Here is a 19,963-nt window from a genome sequence, read left to right on the forward strand (position 1 = left end):
TGTATTGTCTCTGACCATTTTGACCAGTGATCATCAGCGTTCACTTGTGATATAAATCAAGCAATTCATCTCATCGGTTTATTAGCCCATTATGGGCAAATTCTCTAATACTTTGTCATGGCTGAAATTTGAAGCTCAAAATGTAATGTTCAAATAATATAAAAAATAGTCCTTCATTTGAAAAAAAAATTGGGATACGCTTTTTGTGTACACTAAAATGGCTATTTTCAAAATCTTTAAAATATCACTTTAAAAGGTTATCCAAAAATATTAAATCCAGGCCAGAGTTTCTTGGAGGGGGACCAGATTGTGGTCTTTGGTTAATGTTGTCAACATGGTTTCATAATGGATTAACCATTGATAATAAAGTAATTAATCTCTTATTTGTCTTGTGAATAAGTGTATAGTTCTTTAGTCAATCTTTTAATGTAGTCCAGCATTTGCCAATAGAGAAAAAATTTAATGGGACATTTAGAGCTCCTGTTTTTACTTAGTAAATGGAATAATTTATCCAGAAAGCTTAGCTGGATCATGGATGTATGTCCTTGTCTTGCATTTGAGCCTGTTAATATAAAGGTAAGGGCACTTTGAAGAAAATTTAAAAAGTAATTTTAAAATTCGTACAATGTTAAGAGAGAAAATTGCTTTCTAAGCAACTATTACAAAAACACATTTTTATTCCAACTCATTTTGTAACTTTCAAATGTATACTTTTTCAATGTGTCTATCATGTTAAGAAATTCAAGTCTTCTGGAAATATGACTTGATAAATAGTTTCTAGCTTACCTCCTTATATTATGAAAATTAAACACATTTGAATGTCTATGTAGATTATAATTCATATAAAAGGATCATGTGTTTAACCAATGGCTTTCTCTTTGACTGTTGCTTAAAGGGACACTATAGTCACCTGAACAACTTTAGCTTAATGAAGCAGTTTTGGTGTATAGAACATGCCCCTGCAGCCTCACTGCTCAATCCTCTGCCATTTAGGAGTTAAATCCCTTTGTTTATGAACCCTAGTCACACCTCCCTGCATGTGACTTGCACAGCCTTCCATAAACACTTCCTGTAAAGAGAGCCCTATTTAGTCTTTCTTTATTGCAAGTTCTGTTTAATTAAGATTTTCTTATCCCCTGCTATGTTAATAGCTTGCTAGACCATGCAAGAGCCTCCTGTATGTGATTAAAGTTCAATTTAGAGAAACATAGAAACATAAAATGTGACGGCAGATAAGAACCATTTGGCCCATCTGGTCTGCCCAATTTTCTAAATCCTTTCATTAGTCCCTGGCCTTATCTTATCTTATAGTTAGGATTGAGATACAACTATTTAAGGTAAATTACATCTGTTTGAAAGTGAAACCAGTTTTTTTTTTTTCATGCAGGCTCTGTCAATCATAGCCAGGAGAGGTGTGGCTAGGGCTGCATAAACAGAAACAAAGGGATTTAACTCCTAAATGACAGTGAATTGAGCAGTGAAATTGCAGGGGAATGATCTATACACTAAAACTGCTTTATTTAGCTAAAGTAATTTAGGTGACCATAGTGTTCCTTTAACTGCAATGTTATGTGTTTACAAAATTTCGTCATAATCTTGTACCAGTCAAGTAATTGGCGAGGGAATTTCAGCCCACATTTTAAATAAAATGTTTTTTTGTTTTTTTAAAACTAATAACTTAAGTATAGTAAAGTTAGTAATTTAGGGTTTTTTTTTTTTTCCATTCTTTAATTGATGCACTTTGTAATACGATACAGAAAGAAAAATGTATATAGGGGTTTTAGCGAATAAACACATCACTAGAATATAGCATTCATATTCAAGAAACTCTTGAGTATACCAGCCTCATATCACAGTAAATAAATTGAACGTTGGAGATATTAATAGTGCTCTTTAAAAATATAATATTAAAGTTTGAACTATAGGAGCACTCTTCTGGAAGTAAAAGAACCTCCATATACTGTACCTATTGCAAACCTAAAGTACTACAGCAAATATGTGTGTGCATATATATAGAGAAAATAGGTAAGGGACAAGTGTAACGATCATTTTCCAAAGTGTGTGTAAAACGTATTCTGCAATATGTGGATGTAATGGTAACATTGACAGCTTATTCTAGACCTCATTTTGTTGTTTGTTTTTTTTCCTTTCCCTTACAAATATTTTTGTCTGCGTTCTTTTACTATCCAATCTTATATTTCTGGAGTAGAGGTCTGCTTGCCTGATGAGATGTTGGAACATTCTTCCCAGATTCCCTATGGCCAGATGTTCTGCCACATTGCTCTAATTAAATCTACTATAATAGCGCAGGATACAGGTATTATAAAGACCGTGTCATATGGAGTTTGTAAGTTTTACATATATTTCATTTTGAATGGCTTTCGGGGTGGGGGGGATATGTTTATTCCATTATGTTCTCTCAAAAACATCAGACCACTAAAGAAAAGAAAATGCTGCTCTTATCCAGAACTTTATTTACTACATACAGCTATTATGTAGATGTATAAATAAAACTAGTTGAATATCTTTTAAAAAATCTTGACTGAAACCACTGTGTTCAAATCTGCTGTTAGTGCAGATGGGGTAGAACACTCTACAATTTATCATTAGATTATGAAATGGCTGGGATTAACTTAAAGGTCTAAGTGTTATCTAGTTATAGAGGACCTCTGTGAACAAACAGCAGGTCCATGGGGATTTTCTGCAAGTGGAAGGTGAGTTTTGTGAGCATTGTCTTCATAATCCATGAAATGGTTGATGGGGTCATGTCTAGTCTCGAATTTCCAGTTAGTTGCAGATCTTCTCACATGAATTATAAATGGTTATATTTAACCTCAGATAAGTGGCTTAGATTGACGAGAGAGGCTTATACATGACTGCAGCTATAAACAAGCCCTCTGCGTGTTTTGTGTCTTTTACTTCTAACTTGTGCATGCTCAGGTAGAATAATCTCTCCTCTCCAGAGAGACGATTCCTAGTCGGCAGTCTGGCACATCTCTGCGTACAGACCAGTTCACAAAAATATGAACTAGGCTGTGTATGAACTGATGTCTGCCATCCGTTACGGAGCAGTTTCACTCATCCAATGTGATGAGCAGAATAGTGGCTTGATGGTAAACTACTGCCTCGTTTCCACTGAGCGGGTCGGTACAGTTTGGAAGGTTTAGAATGGTCCAGCCCATTCTGGTGAGCGTTTCCACTGCAAGCCAGACCTTCAGGGGCCATGCCGGGTTTTGAAAAAAATGCTCTTCCTGTCCACCAATCAATGGGTTGTCTAGTAGCTCCACCCTAACCGAACCGTTCCATTTCCTATAGCCCTACATCTGAAGCAGGACCCTGAATGGATCGGTACGGTTCGCTTATATGGGCCACTTTCATAATGGAAACACCGAAAATAGCGAACCGTACCGATCCGCTCAGTGGAAACGAGGCATACCTATTGGCCTATTCTGGATAGGGGTTTATGGAAAAGATTAAACCAGATTGAGAGATTCCTGATTAACGGAACCTCTTCCTTGTCAGGAAGTCTGTTGCAGCACAATCTCTTTAACCCCTTAAGGACCAAACTTCTGGAATAAAAGGGAATCATGACGTGTCACACACGTCATGTGTCCTTAAGGGGTTAAACAGAACTTGAAATTTTTATGAATTATCTGTATACAATACATTACAAAATAGGTATTTATTTATAGTTTTCTATAATTTTGACATATATGCCTATCTTTGCAACAATAAAAAAAAAATACTGCATCTATAGAAGGTAATAATGCTATGCATAGCACAACCCACACACTAGCTTTGAAGGTTAAACATTATACATTGTGTGTTTATATTAATGTTCATTTACGCTTTCTCAGATGATTTACAATTGTATTTTTCATCAAATATTTTGTAATGTTAACCTTATTTACTCATCTCATGAATTTCTTTGATTTGTGTGTAGTGCTTACACAACACCCGTGTCCACTACAGCAGTTAATAACTTTTAATTCAGTGTTCAGTTCAATCTGATGTGTAAATTGTACATCTGTTTTTTGAAAAAAAAAAAAATTTCTTCTGATGTTAAAACTCAATTTTTTTTATTTATTTTTTTTTTTTAAACCAGATCAAAGTTAAACTACATTCACAGATCTCAATTATGTTTGCAGATAAATGATGGACAGGGTTATTCACTAAAGTGAGAATTGTAGGGAATTCAAAGTAAATTTCAAATTCGTCACAATTGCCAAACAGAAACCAGAATTGACTTGAACCTTGTTTATATTGGTTTAAACTTTGAAATTGCTGTTGAAATCACTTTATATAAACAGCAATTCTCAATGTCTCTCATTAGACTCCAATGTTAAGTCTGATCTATTTTCTTATTGATGTACCTGATGGGCTACATATAAAAATTTTGGAACATTAATTCCAATATATTAGCCTTAGAAGTAATCTTGTGTATTTTGTTTCAAAAGAAAATGGAGCTGTTCTAGAATGTCTCTGTTCCAAAAAAAAATTTCAGCATAATACATTGATCACATTCAATTAGTAGCCATAATATTGGGAATAGATCCACGGTAAAAATCCACACAAATATGTACCCTGAATGACTGCAGTGTATTTCAATCATTTCTGGTGATTACATTTTCACCTCGAACTTAACTTAACACTGTATTACATTAAATGTAGATCCATTGTTGTTAACACCAAAATGCAATACTTACAATTCAAAGTATTACATACTTAACATTGTTTTTAGCTTTCTGTTAACAGGGATTTAAAATGGACAAACAGCTGAAATTATGCTTTAATATTTAAACGCAAGTATTTATTTTAAACTAACCTGGTTAGGGCTGATGGAAGGCTACATAGTGAATGAACTTGTATGTTGCTTCTAAAATTCACCATCTGTGGGACACAACGTTACACAGTCCCTCAGTAAAACTGCAGCAAATTCAAGTATATGATTACGTTTCATTTAGCCTTGTATATTGTAAAATAAAATGTGCCTCTCTAAACCTGTCATGAATTTTGTATTAAATTCCAAACCTAATTGTCCTGAAATCAACAACTCTACTTAGATTTCAGCCAAGTAGTGGGAATTCATATGATATGATCTTGCCTCCTGCTTTTAATGTTTTTTCCCGTAGTTGGTGATTCTAGGATTTACAATTCTAAACTGCCTGAAGTATAACACAAGAATTGTTTGCAGCAAGTTTTATGGTGGGTAAGTACATTTTCTATAATCTTGTGCATTGTATTAATGCACATCTTCCTTTTGTTCCTTTTAACAAATGTAACCTTAACCAACAGTCTTGCCCTTTTTACATTCATAGCCTTGAAATTGGAAAGTTTGACATGATCTTTATACTATGCTATAATGTTCTTAATATACTTGTACAGGTAGCAAAAGGCTGCCAGGAACTAAAGATACAATGTTTGGTCATAGTTCTTTCCCCAACGGTATGAACAGAATAATTTCATCTTTATGTAAGCCAATCATTGTGTTTTGTAGTTTAAGATCACATAATCAAGGAAAGGTTGGGTCAATAACCCATAACATTTTGACTGCATCCTAACTTTGCATTCTAATACTAGGCCATGGACAATTCAAAAACTCAATTTGGTGGTGTTCTTGAGAGATTTATAACGAAACTTTACCTTTTTTATTTTTTATATTGTATATATTTTATTTATTTTTTTAAATGTCCTTAAATGCTTTTGGATAAGGACAAATATCAGGCAAATAGATTGATTTTCTCTAACAAAATTCATAGTTCATAACTATATATACAAAATGTTGTATATGCAGGGATGTTTGAGAATGATAATATAAAATAGACGATGACTGCCTTGCGGTACAGATTCTTTTTGGTGCCAATGCCAAACATACACCAAGAAGCAATACAAGGAAGCTAGGAACACAATTAACGAGTTAACAAAATTACTTGATTACGAAGGCATAAAATGGATAAACCTAACTGAAAAAAACGGCTTAGGTGCAGACGTTGATAGAACTCTAATAGATGGTGTAAGCATGACCTAAAACCACTGAACATACCCGGTAGGCCTTAGTAGATCATTTTGTGATTGTCTTGGCTAATTCCCCAGAAGAGGAGCCATACACAGTGTTTCACATAAAGAAAATAATAAACTACAACGTGAGGTTTTTGGTCTAGTGATGTTTAAAAGACATCCAGCTGTTCCTTTCCAGTAGAAAGAGAGTCTCACCTAAGAGACTTTAAATCAGACATAGGATGACTACATTATGGGATTTGTAAAGCTTTACATTATGGGATTTTTGTTAAGCTTTATTTAAATGATCCTAATTTGAATATGTATAAGGTATTTAAGATGAGGCCCAGGCAGTCATTATAAATTCAGTGAAAAAGTTAATTCACGTCTAAAACCTGCACTTCGATTTAGGCTCGATGGTCTTACAATATGGATGATATATAGGAAATGTAAAATGATATAGTTGTAATGCCAACACATTTCATTATAATGCCAACAAATTCCGCAGCACTAAATATAATTTGCAAATGGATTTTTTTTTTTTCTATTTTTTTTTTACTTGCCTTGCACTCTTAATATATTTTGTATGTCTTAAACTATTTGTAGTTCATTTAAATCTACGTATAATTTCACTAGAATTCTGCTCATTACACCGGGGACTTTTAAAAGGGATCAGATGTGGATTTGGTTTTCAGATATCATTGAAGTTTAGGATAAAATATATTTTTGCACTTGCAAGCTTTTAATTTCATTTTTTTTTTCGCATTCTGTTTTATCTGTTCTTACTCTGTTGGATTCTACTGTGAGATTGTCCTTATTTACTTTTTACAACATCCTTAAACCATATAGAAATTGCGGATGTAAACAGTTCTTATATGCAGCTAATGATAACACAGTCTGCAAGATAAAAATATTTTGTGTGCTGCTTTGTTAGGTAAATAATTTTTATTTTTTGTACTATTATTTTTAATTTACCCCTTTACGGGGGTGAGCCTGTAGATTTCCTCATTTTATTTTGGCACCTCAATGATTATGTAGAAAATTGTACTGTGTTCTATAATAGATGTTTGTATATATTTTTTTTCAGTATGTATATAATAAAGCAACACTCTGAACACATCAAGTACCCCAGTTTGGAAAGATTTTTCTGACCAACAGAGCTAAAGGGAAGTGGCAGGTGCTTGTCCTGAGCACACTGACCTTTAAAATTCTCTGACTTGTAACAGAGCTTATTGAGAAGTCTGTGATTGGACAGCCATGCCCACATGTGGCTGGTCTGCGTGCTTCTTAATGGAAAGCCACTGGTTAATCCGTCGGCACAGAGAAAGTATTTGCCAGGGAAAAGGGGAAGGGCGGGTATTTGCAGCTTTTTTATTGACCCCAAAGAAAATGTGCTAAAAGAATTGCTTGCACGTTTTCTACAATTCAGCCTTTTTTTTTTTTTTTTTTTGTTTTTTCTTCCATTGAATGTTCCTTGTAGGACTTTTTTTTAACAAATATTTCTTGGTTTAGACATTAATATATACCTGTATGGAATCTGATATCAAACCGTTTTTCATCGTCTAAGAAAACATTTTGTGATTCAGTAAAATTATAAGAAGAAAATAACCGTTCTCTTTCTCGAAAATCTAGTAACGTGGCTTTTGTTGAACCAGTGTTCCACATACAAAATAAAATGCAAGTACATTTGTCACTGCAACTAGCATTTTACTATGGCAACAAGTATTTATATATGTGGTGTTTTGTTTTTTTTAATTTCCCTTCTAGCTGATTAGGGATAAATTGATCGTTTTCTTAGCATTTAATCAATCCTCTGTATTTTTTCACATTTTAAAATATTTCTAGCTTTCAAGTAGCTTTTTATAAATATGTATTCAAACTGTCCTAGATGCTCTTTCCTTCAAATGTATGCGTCATCTTAGCAAGATTGTTCAGCAGCCCTGAAACTGCTATAAAAAGGTACGCCGAGCAACCTGGAATCTGTTCGGTTTTCCTAGCCCTGCCCACGATTCTACTTTATTTTTGTGTGTACTCCGTCCAATTTGACATTTATATCGGTCCAACAAAGTGTTCATATTTGTTTTTTGTAATTCTAGCCTGATGTGAGTATGTCTTGGAGCCAGAACTCCTAACACTTAATCTGCCAGAAAAGATAAACTGGCGATTTTGTTGTCCTTGTTTGAAAGATAATATTCCTTCAATAAGGCTCAATGTGGCATGTGTGAAATAGTATAATACTGTTAATGTAAACAATGTACAATTATACCTGTGACAGACAATCTATGAAGTTATGATGATTTCATTGTCCCTTTAAATTTGGAAGATTTGTCAATGTAGATGGTGATAGAGAAATTATTTGGACCATAATCTCTTGCTGGTCCCGGCTACTGTTGCTTCTCTTCTCAGTAGCGATTTTCACAGAGCATCATACTTGCAGGATAAGAAACATGGGGGGGGGGGGGGGGGTAGTGTAATATCGTATCTTATTCCCATTTGCAGTCTTCCTGTAAGAATGGAGTATATTTAAAAGGGAATTTAAAATAATATAGACTTTAATATAACTTGAAACATTTTGTGTGTGTGTGTATATGTAACAATTTTTTTTAATTAGCCAAGTCATTCAAATACAGAAATGCTTTCCCATAATAAAACACAAGTCATATCCTCCTGCATCTGTATTGATGATTTTTTTTTTTTTTTTTTTATTATTATTATTATTTTTTAATCAAGTTTCCTTTAGTACAGTACTGCGGAAATTGTTGGCATTTTAAAAATAGCAAAACAGAACGTGAACATCTGATCATTATTTATCGAAATAACGTTAATACTTCAATTTAGTATTTTCCCTACAATTTTTTTTATTTTATTTATTTACTTGGTACAAGTATACAGAAATAGATTTAGCAGACTTACATTTCAAAAAGTTTCCTACAACAGCAGTGCTTAGAGGGATCCTCTACACACCATAATTCTACAGCTTATTGTATTAATTCTAGTACAAGCTGTTTTGGTGCAATCACGGTCTCCTCTGTCACCCAAAACCTGCCTACTCTGCTTTTGTAAGGAATGTCACTCCTTCAAAATACATAAAGAGCATTTGTTGCTGCCCAAATTGGGACAGATTTGTACAGATAATCTTGTTGGAAGAACCTTTGTATTTGTTCAGCCCCTTCGACAGTTTGAAAAAAAATATGGTCAGCACCGAAAACACTCTTTGCTCCATAACCACTGTCAAACTGTACTGGCTTTGGTGCTGCTTGTCTCCTTTTAAACACACATTGATATTTGCATTCATGTATTGTCTAATTGAATATGTTTAATTTGTCATTGATCTTTACAATCATTATACAATGTTTGTAGCTTTTTCCAGTCAACTGTTGACAAAGGAGGTACATGTAAAGCTTAGATTATTATACCTGGAAATAAACAGACCATAATAGCTGCTTTATTTAAAATGAACTCCTTACTAAAAGAACATTCTATATGAGCATGATATTGTATACAAGTGCATAGAATCAAAGTTTCTTCTGTTTATGCACTGTGTAAACAGAGCGTTTATACAGATTTTTTTATTTTATTTTTTATGCACCTCTATCTAACGTATGGCAATTACATTCTGGAGCCTGCAATCTTTGTATATATAGTAGTGTTTTTTAGAACACAAAATTGTACTGTTCGTTCCTGAATTGCAGTGTGCGTGTAGCTCAAAAAACTAAATACATTTTTATTTTGGGGTTGTAGTCATAACCCTACTTTAACAAAATCTGATAATATATTATGGTACACATTTTTGACTTTACAGTTTATTACCCTTGTAATCTCAAAGTTTTCCAAAATGTTCAGCAGTTTGTTATAACACTGTTCTATATTGTAAGTAATTGCACCTGCCTCTGTATAATCAAATACATCTACTTGTTAAACAAATTCCAGTTATATGCCATAAGGCATGTCTGGGAATGGTCCAAAATTGCCTAGGAGACTCTAATATTGACAAATGATGTGCCTCAAAGGCCAAATGTGGATTTAGTTCTGCATACTTGTCCACCCAAAATCCAAGACTCCACTCTTTTCTGAGCGGAGTCCGACCCTACAAGAAGTAGGAGGGTTCCATGAGTAGATATAACTGATGTTCTTTATGGCTTTGCTATTCAAGCAAATGTAGGACTTCTATAAGTGTGCGTCTATATAATACTCTTGTATTATTCATTTTGGTTACTAGGAGTCATCTATTTTGATTTTGTACAGAAACAGATTTGAAACTTCTCAACTGTAATAGAGATCTAGTTAATATATACTCTTCGAGGCACACAGGATTTCTTGAATATAGTGGGTGGACACAGGACAGAACTCTGAGCAGTCAGTCACCTCCTTTAGGATGCTAATTATATGTACAGGAAAATAAACACAAGGTACTACTTTTTCCAAACGACTAGAATTTTTGTTTGACTAGCCACTGAAAGCAATTTTAAGCCCTCAGTCTTCTCGCCTATTTCTTTTCTTGCAGTTTCCATGTCTTAAACCTAGGACCTTCTCCTTTCTCTAGGGAGAGCTGGCTGTAGGTTCCCTATTCACAAATAAATGTCTCAAAATATGCATACAGTATGATTTATCCAGTAGGGTATGAGGAATATGGTTAATAGTGCTGAATGTGTGTAGTCATGTCATGTAAAGTGCCCCAGATATCAAGCACTATACTTTGACTTTAAAAAAAAAAAAAATCAATTACTTTGTGAGCGTGATGCCCAAGTGCATCTTATGTTTGTGTCAAGGACAGGTTCTCACTCAGAATATGTAAGTAGTATATTTGCTCAATACTACTCATTTAGGCTAGATATGTACAGTTCTTTGTCACCCTAACACATCTATTAACATTTTTAGTAAGTGCTATGCTAATTGATTGTATATATTTTTTTGTTTTAGGAGTGCCTCCCCGTATTCAGTGGTGGATAATGTGAGCACGACTACATCAGAGGCCAAGGTTTTACGACAGAAGAGACTCTGACCCCAAATGTTCACTCATTGTTTTCAGGTAAAAACCTTAAAAATGTACAAAGTACTAATTTTATGCTCTAATAATAAACAGGCTATGCAGATCTACTTTTATATCCGGAGCCAGCATAAACATATTAAATACTGTGGGTCAAATCGGGGAAAGAGGCACACTTATGCCGTATGTTAGGTTGCGCCTGGCCACCCCTGGCACACATATATGCACAATCCATAGTGTTTAGAAAAAAACTCACTATAGTGATGCTAAATTTATGTAGTTTAACTGGATTGGTTGCTGTAATGTATATCATTTTGAATAGTCAATGTTTATTCTATTATTGACTTGGTAGTAATGACAATTGCAAAATGTGGGGGAGGAAATCCCAAATTAACAATTACCTTAGCATGCGTTAAACATAACATAAAATTGCAAATAATAACATCCCACAACCTATAACCTCTTCTTTCTTGATTCTGCTAAATAATAAAACAAAGACAAAATGTAAACAAAACATAATAACAATAACCTACGGTGTTGAGAGGAAATCCAACAAGAACAAGTTTGTAAGATGTATTCATCTTCACCGGAATAGAACATATATGTATGTATGTATGTATGTATGTATATGTGTATGTATGTATGTATGTATATGTGTATGTATGTATATGCCAATCTACTGTTACAGAATAGTGTGTGTGTGATATATTCCTTGCAAACCAAGGAAAAGACCTTGGAAGCAATGGCACCTCTTGTAGAATGTGCTCCAAAAACTGAAGTGTGTATGCCAGCCATAGTCCTAATACATTTCACCCAGCAGGCTATGGTGATCGTAAACACAGGGCAATTAGGATTCATATTCCTTAATACAGGAGACTGGACATGATTTTAAGTTGAGGGAAAGAAGGGTAGACAATCGATGCAATAGAAGTTTTTTTGTTTTTTTTTATATTCTTTATTTTTGTCGTGCAGGTGATTACAAAGCGTAGTCTTACGCCACAACAGCGTGCATTCGTAGTTAAACATAGGATAAACAGTGGCATTAAGGGTTCGCACATTTTTGTTTTTAAAAAGACACATAATAAGCCAGGTAAATATGTACAATCGAGTATAGATCAGTTGTAGTAACTGCATTGGGTAGCAACAATAGCTTCGTCAGGATGCCACAACAGTGTATTCATGCAGTTGCGTGTGGATTAGTTAGTGGCATGTATTTTTATACATTTTTTTTTTATGTAAGTTAACAAGCTTAACCTCATGAGCAGCCGGTATAGCTCCTGAGAGCCTATCTACTATGCTTATGGCACAGAAAGGCAATACGGTCCGGTCGGTTATATTACAGGCAGAGATAAACACGAATAACATAAACAAAACAAATCATAACTGGTGAAACATACACAATAGATTGCTGTAAGTTACTGCCGGCTAATCCTGCCCCCACTTTATAGGTAGGGGGGGTCAATCAGCAGTATGATGTTGGTCAGGGCATATACATAAGGGGATTAGTTGCTATTCAATACCTGACTTTGCTGTGGGAGATTACTGCGTGCCCTCCTTCCATCTCATAAGTTCTTTAGTTTGTGTAATGCCGATATCAGACATCGCCACATCAGCTGGTGTGGTCTAAGCAAAGGCATGCACAAACAGTTGCATGGCATAATAACATTGCTCTATTGTGTGTGTTTAATACAGGGGGATAAGAACAGTCGATGATTGACCGGCTTTGGTGGGTAATGTAGTTTAGGTTACCATTTAATTCGACGTTGCTACACATATCCCTATAAAGTATGTGAGGGCCATAGATTGCTGGATGTATGGGCCACGTGGATGCTAGTGAGTTGTGTAGACCGTTTTAGTCCAACTCTCTGGGCTGGGAAATGAGTGTTAACTGGGGAGAGATGGAGTAGTGTGTGACAGGCGGGTAGATAAACTAGTTGGTCATGTGGGTGCACATACATGTCTTGTACTAGTGCCGGCATAAGGAGGTGTCCTATTGCATCTGCATCTGGTCGTGGGACCCGCATCTAGGTAATGTCAGTGCACATGCTGCTGTCTGGGGATGGGTGTCAGACCGTGAGCAGGTTAGCAGATGGTTAGTTTGCCCTTCATACTAGTCTAAGTCAGTGTCGTTGGCACTCGAGAGCATGGCTTGTCTTGCGTGGGGAAGTTCCAGTAGCTAAGTAGGTAGGAGCGGGCTATTCGTGTTCACGTGTAGCTCCCTAAGGGGTGCAGGTAGCTAAAGTGTCCCCTGGGTTCCCATGTAATGTCGTGTGTAGGGGGGTGGGCGTCAAAGTGGACCTGGTAGGTCTATAGCCGGTATGGTGGAGAGTTCTGTCAAAGGCATGAGGACTAGTCCGCCTTTGTAGCAGCTGTGGGAGTGCATGAGGTGGCTGCTTTGTAGGTATCGGCTGAGGTTCTCCGAGGAACAAACGGGGCTGTGTGTGCTGGGTCCCAGACATGTGTCGTGGATGGTCCTCTGCGGCTGAGGAATTCTCTCGGGAGACCTAAGGGCTCCAGGATAGTCTCTGCTCCGGCAAGGTTCCTGATCGGATAGGAGGTGTCTCCCTTCTGGACCACCAGTGTGTGGTTGGTCTTCCAGCGGTAAGTAATGTTGTTAGCTCGCAATACCTCTGAGTGGCTGTAGCGATTTCCTCCAGGCGAGGGTGCTCCCTGATAGATCGGCATAGAATGAGAGCGAGGAGCCTTCAAAGCTGTATGGGGAGTTACCCCTGAGTGCGCCCAGCACCGCTGCCTTGTCTTGCCCGCTTTGGAATTTTGCTATCACATCCCGTGGAGCTGTGGCGGGTGCCTTGAGTGGTCGTGGGATCCGGAAGAGACCCACAGTTGTGATTGACTTGGCTTGTTTTGGGGTGAGTAGTGCGCCGAGTAGCCGCCTTAGAAAGTGCGGTTGCTCCTCATCAGGTACTGCCTCTGCTACCCCTCTGATCTTGAGGTTCCTACTGCGTCTGGAGTCCTCTTGTTAGGCCTTGCAGGTCCTTGCGGAACGTGGCTATATCCGTGTGGATATCCCTCCGGAGGCCCGCCAGCATCTCCAGCATGATGTCGGCTTTCGTCACCGGTGCAGTATCCGGGTTAGGGACCACGGGTGGTTGCGGTGGAGGTAGGTCTCGTGGTATTGGTAGGTTATGAATTTCAGGCTCCAGAGCTTGATCGTCCGAGAAATCGGAGCTCTCTCCCATATAGGAGGCCATTTTGGACAGTGAGCCGCCATGTGCTTGCCGCCACATGTCGCCTATGTTCATGTCCATTTTCGGCTTGTCTGCTTTCTGTTTTTTCGTTTTTCTGCCCATGGTATCGAGGGCCGTCGGTGGATCCAGTTGGGGTTCGTAATGTTCGGGTGTGAGTGATAAATATCGCTGTAAATAGTGTTTGGCTCTCGGAGCTTTGCAGACATGCGACCGCTCAGTTCGATAGCTTGGCTCCGCCCCCCGCAATAGAAGTTTTTGACCGTCTAGATATAACAAAATAAACCCTGTTAAGGGTAAAGGAACGTATCAATATTCAGTGCCCAAACGTCTGTAACCTGTTTGGAGGATATCAGACATAACAGCATGACTAGTTTTGCTGCAAGTTGTTTGAGAGCGATGTCAGGGTAATTTGGCTGTGATTCAAATAGACAAGAATCTCAGGCTTCACGTCTCACAGGGAAGAGTATATTTAATTTGAGGTGGCTGAACAAACCTGATGCACCAGAGGAGATGGAAAAAATATTTTTACCTGCCAGAAACAATCAAAACCATGATGTCCCGCAGAAATTGGCGATTGATAAAGACTGATCGTGCGGTAAGCCACCCTTGGTTAAACAGGTGTGTAAGGTAATGTAAAATGTGATTCACGGTATCCCCATGGTGGTCCATGCACCAACTATCCCATGAATTCCAGGCCTGGTAGTAGGATCGTCCCATTCGCAGAGCCCAAGCTCCTGCCCTCAAAAAAGTCACTTGTGGAATGTTTGGAACAAACCAGGGTCTTTGAAGAGGAGCCAGGCTAGAAATCTGATGAGATCTCCCCGAACCAGAAAGGGATGGAAGCACCTGTTGGAGGAGGTCTGAGGATAGAGGGAGTAGTCTCAGGAAGTCTATGGACATTTCCATAGTTACGCAGTCCAGAAAGGTGATACTAGAATCAAAGAAGTTCAAGAAGTAGAATTCAAGTTATCAGGGAGAAAGAAGGAAAAGCATGTCAGGTGTTCGGCAAAAGTTGGAGGAAAGCGTCTGATGCCAGCATCTTCGAATCCAGTCTCCAGCTGAAGAAAGCTGGAACTTAAGAGTTCAATTGAGACGCAAACAAATCTATGTCCAAAGGACCCGTAAGTGATCCTAATTAAAGGAAAAGAGAGCATTTTATTTGCCAATTGATGGTGCCTCATAAATGTCTGGAGTTCCAGTCTGCCACTATATTAGACATGCCCGTGACATACTCTGTTTGCACCTACAAATTGTGATCCAGGTAGAATTGCCAGTACTCATACGCAAGGTGCGCTAGAACCACCAATTTCATGCCTTCCATGTTATTTATATATTGTACCGCAGATATATTGTCCATGCGCAGTAGGATCAAGCAGTTGGAGCAGTGCGATATGCGTCATGCAGGTCGAGTTTGACTATCCCGTTTTCCAACAGGAGCAGATCCTGGAGGCAATAAAAATATGCTACATTTTGAAATGTTGATATGTAACGAATACATTGAGAGGGCTAAGATTGATGAACGGGTGGACAGCAACCCCTTTCTTGCGAACCAAGAAAAGGTTGCTCAAGAACTTGATTGAAAGGCAGAATCCTCATGATTGTGCCTTTTTCTTTTTTTTAAATCTGGATCTTTGTTGATACCAGGAATTCGTCAAGCGCAGAAAAAACGATCCTGTAATGCATGGTGGTACCTTGGAATGTATAAAATCGAGCAGTTAACATGAGTCTGCCCACCACTTTGGTTAGGGAAGCAAGGTGGGTCGATAAAGGATTTATCATAAAACCAACGGCCATTGGAGGCTTTTCGATACTGCCCAAGTGTCTGCCCCTGACTGGAAAGAAAGATGAAGCCAATGTAACCTCTGTTGTGTTGGCTCTTGTTAGAACGGAGCCCAGATTCCCGCAGATGGAACCTCTGGATCAACTGCTGGACTGATGGCCTGTCAAGAATCTTTGCGGAGAACATGCGCTTTGTTAGACTGTGCTTTGTCAAGTACAGTGAAAGTGCTGACATACGTGCCAAGCTCATTTACAAAATTATCACCGCTGTGGCCAAGGCTCAGAAATGGCTAGATTCACTAGCTTAGGTTCTATTTTAATCAGAATTGACTTTCGAATCTATGCAGTTAACGCTGTATTTGCATTCCCTATCGTGCAAATTGAGTATGGATCAAACCTTTTTGGTATTGAGGTCAACGGAGGTTCCTTCTGCCAAGGGATTTCCCTCATTTTGAAAATGCTGGCATTTTGTCCCTGAACATCTAGGGTCTTGTCTTGGCAGTTGCATAGCATAAAATCCAGGCCTTTTTTGGCCTTCCACCTGGATTTTCCCTGGAAACGTGCGATTATTAGGTTAACAGCAAGAGTGACGCAGGCCATGTTCAGGACAGTTGTGCAAAGTCATCGTGTAGCATGATTCTCCTGCTGTCTCCTGTCACTCTGTTATCGGCATAGATGCTTTTCCATCATGGATGAGGAAACAGACAATATTTTTTTTTCTCATAAACGTATGAATTTTTAATTTGTTGTAAGTTGTGCGTACTTTAACAGGGACATTATAGTCACCAGAACAACTACAGCTTATTGTATTTGTTGTTTTGAGTATAATCATTCCCTTCAGACTTTTTGCAGTAAACACGTTTTTTTCTGAGAAAATGCAGTGTTTACATTACAGCCTAGTGATTACTCCACTGGCCACTCCTCAGATGGCTACTAGAGGTGCTCTTTGGGGGCAGTGCTGCCTAGTGTGCAGCGCTGCCTTTCAGTGTCTCCACCCTCTGCATGCAGACATACTTTCCTCATAGAGATTTAATTCATCTCTATGAGGAGATGCTGATTAACCAGGGCTGTGTTTGACTTGTGCTGGCTCTGCCCCTGATCTGCCTCCTTGACCGTCTCAGCCAATCTTATGGGAAGCATTGTGATTGGCTCAGACCACTACTTCTGATGATGTCAGCAGGCAGGTCAGTAGCAGACTGGGGCAGAGGCAGCAGCTGCAGACTTGAAATGGTAAGATTTTACTATATTGAGTGAGGCAAGAGGGGGCCATGGGGTCTAGATGGTGGTTTTAACACTATAGGGTCAGGAATACATGTTTGTGTTCCTGACCCTATTGTGTTCCTTTAAATCCAAGCTCACTTTTTTTTCTGTTGCCCCCTCCCCCTGCTTTTTTTTTTCTTTTATTTCCGAAATACACATAAGTACACATAACAAAAGCTCTGACTGTGCTCAAACAGCCCTGCTACTTGTTTTAATTTTGTTGTTCTCTAAATTTATCCATTTATCATTTTGTGACTCTTCATTTTATTGGAGAGATGCAAATTTAGTCCTGGAGTATAGGTGCTTCTGGCAGGTTTGAAAATAAAGCAAATTGTAATAACTTATTTTGATTTACAGTCCGTATTACACAAGAGGAGGTATTGAAAGGTAGATGCCCTAGCTTTTGGCTGCCTCTGCTTTAAATGATCTCGAAACCAGCCAATGGCAAACAACTCCCATGTATCTTTGCAAATTGTAAACTTCTTCTAAAGAAATATAACATCCTACCTCCTCTCAATATTCTGAAAATAACACAGAACTGATGCTATTTATTTTCACAAAGTCAACATGTTTCTCTTTCTTTTAAGGCTCATGTGTTGCCATTGAGTACAGTCTGTCTCATGATGCTGCTGCTGCTGGCCAGAGTATAACGCTATGGGAAATAGTCGAAATGTGGTGGACAGACTCAAGAAAGAATGCTGTTGAGCAGTAAGTTGAGTATTACTGTACATTGCACAGTTAGGTCTACCTCTTGTGGCTTGAGAAAGGAAAGGCTGTTTGAGCAAAAATGTTGGCTGCAATATGGGTTAGGGCATAAGTGTGTGCCCAGATATTTTTATTTTTGTCTACGTCTTCTGACTGTCAGAGCCACTTCCGCTGCAATGACCAAGTAAAACTGGTCACGTGATGGAAGCCCCATAGGAAAGCTTTCACTCAATGCTTTCCTATAAGGAAGTTTGAATAGCATTCGATTGGACCATTGCGGAAGAGGCCATGTCTTATCTGTGAAGTCGCAGGAGGTAGAGGTGTGAGGCCCCCTCGACTCTGGGGAAATATATGAGTAAAACCTATATTTATTTATTTTACTTTTACTGCAAACTGGCTGTGTATCCTATGTAGAGCTAGGGACAGGGACACTATAGCGTTGGGAATACAGGTTTGTGTTCCATAAAAATTCTCACTGGCTTTTAAATATAGACAGTTTAGGCAGCATAAGGCACCATGACAACTTTATCTAAATTAAGTTCTTTGTGTGCTAGTAGGGGCCCCGTGTGCATTATTTCCTTTAAAGGTTTTTTGAATGGGTTAATCACGAAGTTGACTCCAGCATCGATCTCGGCTCCCCCTGGTCGCATCTGGCTTGTGAAATTTCAGATTCGGGAAGCGTGGAGTGCCACCAGGCAGGGGTGCCACTGATTGGCTGAAATCATTTAGATGAATTTGTTTTGGTACCTGGAGTGTTCTTTTAACTAGTTTAACTTAAAAGGACACTATATAGTCATCAGAAGAACTACTACTTATTGTATTTGTTCTGGTGAGTATAATCAGTCCCTTATGGCTTTTTTCAATAAACAATGTATTTTCTGAGAAAAGGCAGTGTTGATATTACAGCCTAGGGATACCTCTAGTGGCCACATCTCAGATGGCTACCAGAGGTGCTTCCTGGGGCAGTGTGCAACACTGCCATTCATTCAGAGTCTCCACCCTCTGCATGGAGAGACTGAACTTTCCTCTTAGAGATGCATTTATTCAGTGCATCTCTATTTGTGTTCCTGACCCCATACTGATCCTTTAAATACACCATTTTATTGGTGTTAAATCTGTTGTGAACAAAATTAAACTTTGGATGGTTCTGTAATTAATATTAATCGGGCATATTATTTTTTCTTTCTTTCTCCCTACAGAAAGATAAATATTTGAAGAAAAATGTGTTCGCTTCCTCTCTGATGACACTTTCAGCTGGAAACGGCAGGAATCTAAAGCATATTTAACAAAAAAACAAAACTTCCTCTGCTATCCAAGAATGTTCATAACAGCAATGTATTTTTTTTTTTTTTTGTAGTATACGTTTGTAGTAAATTGTAGTATACGTTTGTTCCATATAAATGTAACTTGAATAAAAATGAAAATCCCATAAATTTGTCAATGGAATTACTTTTTGTTTTCATGGCCCTAGGTAACTTAAAACCTTTGTACATTGTCAATGCCATCTGAATGGACCACGGGGTAAGGTAACACTGTGATCCCTGAAACATTGTAGACGGCTAGCAACTGTTTCCTTGGTAATGCTTGCATAAGATCTGGTTTCAAACTGTTGGAGGGAATACATAGTGGCATTTTGGCAGGTCAGCAGTCTTGGTCTCCTGCTGATAGGATTGATCATATATGAAGCACTGCAGCTAAAAATGTGCCCTTTTCTATGCATTATTGGCACGAACACTGGGCTCGGATAATGATCACTTTACATTTGGTGGGAAACCTATTTTGGCCTATGCTGCCGTTTTAAAAATTAGTTTACAAAGAGACAAAAATGGCAAACCTTTACCATTTGCCCTCCTCCTGTCCCCATGAAACGTAGTTATAACATTCTTCATCTCCTATCTTTTGTAACCAACAGTGCCCACACCCAGATAATCTCATTTTTGTCCAATAAGCCTATTTTATCATCATTCCATTGCTTCCGTCTCTTTCTATAACACTCTGCTTATTTCCCTTTCCTTACCACCAAAAT

At 38.0% G+C, this 19,963-nt stretch overlaps 1 protein-coding gene across 3 annotated transcripts in view; it reads left to right on the plus strand.

Annotated features, from left to right (window-relative positions):
- PSPC1 (paraspeckle component 1) overlaps positions 1 to 19,234 on the plus strand; it is an 84,160-nt gene extending 64,926 nt beyond the window's left edge. For all 3 annotated transcript variants that reach the window (XR_010085201.1, XR_010085202.1, XR_010085203.1), the window contains 3 exons: positions 10,918 to 11,026; positions 17,820 to 17,940; positions 19,137 to 19,234. The gene's annotated coding sequence lies outside the window, so the exon portion shown is untranslated. The remainder of the gene's footprint in view (positions 1 to 10,917; positions 11,027 to 17,819; positions 17,941 to 19,136) is intronic.
- The last annotated feature ends 729 nt before the right edge of the window (positions 19,235 to 19,963 follow it).

The sequence above is a fragment of the Pelobates fuscus genome, chromosome 1, assembly GCF_036172605.1.
Source record: "Pelobates fuscus isolate aPelFus1 chromosome 1, aPelFus1.pri, whole genome shotgun sequence".
NCBI classification, from domain to species: Eukaryota; Metazoa; Chordata; class Amphibia; order Anura; family Pelobatidae; genus Pelobates; species Pelobates fuscus.